The following is a 4,157-nucleotide window of genomic DNA, read 5'->3' on the forward strand; positions in this document are numbered from 1 at the left end:
AAACCTAGAAATGTAAAGAACAACAGGACCTTAAGAACCTTCATAAGTAATTCAGTGTAATTCAAGACTGGCTATGGATACCGTCTATGGAATGGAGCAAACATCAGTCACTTCCCCTAAATGGACACCATCAAGCTGTATGCCAGGAGTGAACAAGACATCAGTTCACGGATCCACACTGCTAGGATCCACAGCAATGACATCAGAATGTCATTCAGACTGGAAAAGTGTACTTGGATGGTAAGTCCTGAAGAGTCAGCTGACTGGGAAGAACAAGTTCCCAGCAATCAACACCTACGCCCTGCGAGTCATCAGCTACCCTGCTGGGATAATAAGCTGGCCAAGGGAGGAGACAGAAGCCACTAACATCAAGACAACAAAGCTCTTTGCCATGCATGGAGGGTTTCACCACAAATCCAGCACCCTGAGACTGTACGCTAAGCGGAAGGAAGGAGGCCGAGAGTCAGTGAGTGTCAGAACCACTATCCTAGATGAAACAACAAAGATCCATGAATACACCAAGAAGATGGCCACATAGGATCATGTGTTTAGTGAATACCTAGGCAACTGAAACCCGAGAAAGAAGAGGAGCAAGAACAGGAACTATCATGGAAGGACAGGCCTCTGCACGGCATGTATTACCATCAGATAGTAGAAGTGGATGATACTGAAAAATCCTATGAATGGCTGAACAAAGTTGAGCTGAAAGAGCACAGAGGCACTCATCATGGCAGCACAGGAACAAACTCTAAGCACAAGATCAGTGCAGGTTGGGGTCCACCACGCCAGGCAAGACCCCAGGTGCAGGCTGTGCAGAGATGTCCCTGAGACAAACCAGCACATAACAGCAGGATGCAAGACACTAGCAGGCAATGCATACATGGAACACCATAACCAAGTGGCTGGCATAGTATACAGGAACATCTGTGCCGAGTATGACCTGGAAGTTCCGACGTCAAAATGGGACCCCGAGATCCTGTGGGACTCCGAGATACAGACAAATTGGTCATGGCTAACCAACCATACATAGTAGTGGTGGACAAGAAGAGGAAGAAGGCTGTAGTGATAGATATTGCAATACCAAGCTACAGTACAGCAACGTCAAGAAGAAGGAACATGAGAAAATCAATAAATACCAAGGGCTGACTAAAGACTAAACTACAGAATTTGTGGAAGGTGAAGGCAGCAGTGGTCCCCTATATATATATATATATATATATATATATATATATATATATATATATATATATTCTGCTTTTTTCAGCCAAGTAGAAACTGATTGATTGTACACATTGAAATTCACAGAAGCAGATGTGAATTTCCGGTTCTTCCCTTTAAATGGAGAACAGCTATGGGTCCAAAAGGTACATCTCTGGCAGATGGCACCCATGATTGTAATGCATATTATGGGTTAGCAAGTCACTGGCAGGTCACCGTAGTTATACAGCTCATGTAGCACCATGGAGTTCCAAAGATCCTGAAACACTTGCAAAACTCACTCCAATCTTTTGGATGCCATCAAATTCAAAGTGACTCACTGATCAGTGAGAACAAAGCTGAGCCCAGACATATTTCTCTTTCCTTTACCCTGGTGTCAAGATGTAGTGTGAAGAATATTTTCTCCGTTGCTTGCTGGTATTTAAATAAACAAGTGTCTGTGGCTTGAAAACCAATGTTGTTTACAGCTTTTTGGAATGGATACCGCCTGGTCTCTTGTGAGTTACTGGCATCACTCGACTTGCTTGATCTGGTCCATCCCTGCATCCCTTGCTGGTTGAATAATTTAACACTGACCCACGTCTGAGTGGAAGAGCCTGAAGTTTGACCTTAAGATTTGTTTTAACTGCGAGCACTCAAAGTAAATGCTGAGCAGCTCTTGGAAACTTGTGTGTCCCGCATGTTTATGTAATGTTGAACATAATCCCCTTTTTTTTTAACACTCTTGCCTCTTCTTACTTACCAAACAAACTCTGATCTATATGATCTAACTGCTTGGTTATTGAGGGGAGTTTGATGCCTTTCATGCATCAAACGTCTTTTGTAGTTTTGTACTTTATTTCTGTGCTGATATGTAGTATCCTACGTAACAGCCCAGCCTTTACAAAATAATATTCTTCAAATTGTTCACATCCATGCACAATCTCTTCCTCTGCTATGAATAATTGCAGCAGCATTTATCCCAGGACTTTGAATGGCCTCCTATACCTTGATGAAGACCTTTAATAAAAGCCCATTAATACTTTGCTCAGCCGTATGATATAAATTCACTAGCCGCTAATTACTTGTGGCTCTGAATAATTACAGTGTGAAATAAATTAGTAGTACAGGAGTCCATTGGAGCTGTACAGAAAGACAGGAGGGCCCCTTTGATTTAAGTGTTGTGTATGCATTGTGTTTGCTCCTCCCACAGAATACACAATCACCTCTGATGAATCTAATCATCCCCCTTGTGCTGCTGTATTAGATGAGGACCATCAAGAGCTAACTGATCCACTGTAACCCGTTTATGCAGCTGCACATTGACATCATATCAATATTTAAAATCTTTCTTATGCATGTATTCCTGCTTGTCTGACTTCATTAAGGCCATTCCTCATCCCTCAGGCTAGGAGACGTTCCCTCTGGAGTGCTTGGATGAAGCCAGGCAAGAGATGCCACTGCTGCCTGGAAATGTTCATGTATGTGCTCCCCTAATAAGTGTGTCCATTACAAGGTGGAGCCCATTTTTTTTAACAGTTATATACTGGTAAGACTTAAACTTAGGGGTGTTGTTGCATTGATCTACAAGTGCGCTGTCTATAGAAAGTATAAAAAAGACAGATGTTGCTACATCCATTGTTTTGTGAAATTAATTAAAGTTATCCTCTTGCCAGCATGGCTTTTTGAAACCATTATTAAGTGCACGAGGCAAAACTGCACACTTATTGGCTAACTACTTGTCAAACATGTATGCCAATCAAGTTGCCGGGAAGGAGTATAAATTAGGCTATGCTCATTGTCCTTCTCTAATGGGACCCATCATTTATATAATTAACTTCCTGTTGTAGTCAATCAGGTTTAAAACTGATGACTGAGACATTAAAATGAGAAGAATATATTTAGTGAGGTCACTGATCAGGGGAGCTGAGGGCCATTTTCTATCAGACTTCTAAACAACTCAAAGTCCTTTTGCAACCAGAGGCATTGCCCTCTGCTGGCCATTAAAAAGAGTGCCTGTTTAAGGTACATCCACAATGGATTCACTTAGCATTAATTAACAAGTAAATGGATACAGATTGTGAACTAAGCTTCCTACAGGTACACGATAACACGATCCCTTATCCAAACTATTATTCCTTGTCATTTGAGAAAATCAAGTTGAAAACAGCCATTAAGATAAACTTGTGTGAGTGGATGATGTCACTCTGGCTACTTCCATTAAAGCCTGATTCTAAATGCAAATTCTAATTGCAAAACTACCTACAGAGGTATCCATCTGTCTATCAGCTTGAAACAATCTGGTAATATTCCTGACTTCTGGCAACAGCAAGGCATTATCACCAAGAGAACTGCTGCTCACTGCACACCAATGCAATCTCAAATTTGGACTCCTCAGACCAAAGGACAGATTTTCACTGATCTAATGTCCATTCCTTGTGTTCCTTGGCCCAAGCCATTCTCTTCTTGTTGTTCTTCTTCCTGAGAAGTGGCTTCTGTGCAGCAATTTGACCATGAAGTCCAGATTCGCGCAGTCCTCTCTGAACAATTGATGTAAAGATCTGTGTGCTACTTAAACTCTGTGAAGCATTTAGGTGGGTTCTTATCTGGGGTGCTGTTAACGTGCAGTTTCTGAGGCTGGGAACTCCTGTGCAACAGAGGTAACTTTTGGTCTTCCTTTCCTGAGGCAGTCCTGATGAGAGCTAGTTTCATCACAACATTCGATGGTCTTTGAGACTGCACTTAAGGATACTTTCACAGTTCTTGAAATTTTTTGGATTGACTGACCTTCATTTCTTGAAGTACTGATGGACTGTTGTTTTTCTTTACTTTGTTGAGTAGTTCTTGCCATAATATTGATTAGAACATTATTCAAACAGGGCTATTCACTATATATGAAACTATATAACTCTATATAATTCTACCTCTTCACAACACAACTGATGTTCTCAAACACATTA

Source organism: Archocentrus centrarchus, unplaced genomic scaffold (genome assembly GCF_007364275.1).
Source record: "Archocentrus centrarchus isolate MPI-CPG fArcCen1 unplaced genomic scaffold, fArcCen1 scaffold_66_ctg1, whole genome shotgun sequence".
Classification (NCBI taxonomy): domain Eukaryota; kingdom Metazoa; phylum Chordata; class Actinopteri; order Cichliformes; family Cichlidae; genus Archocentrus; species Archocentrus centrarchus.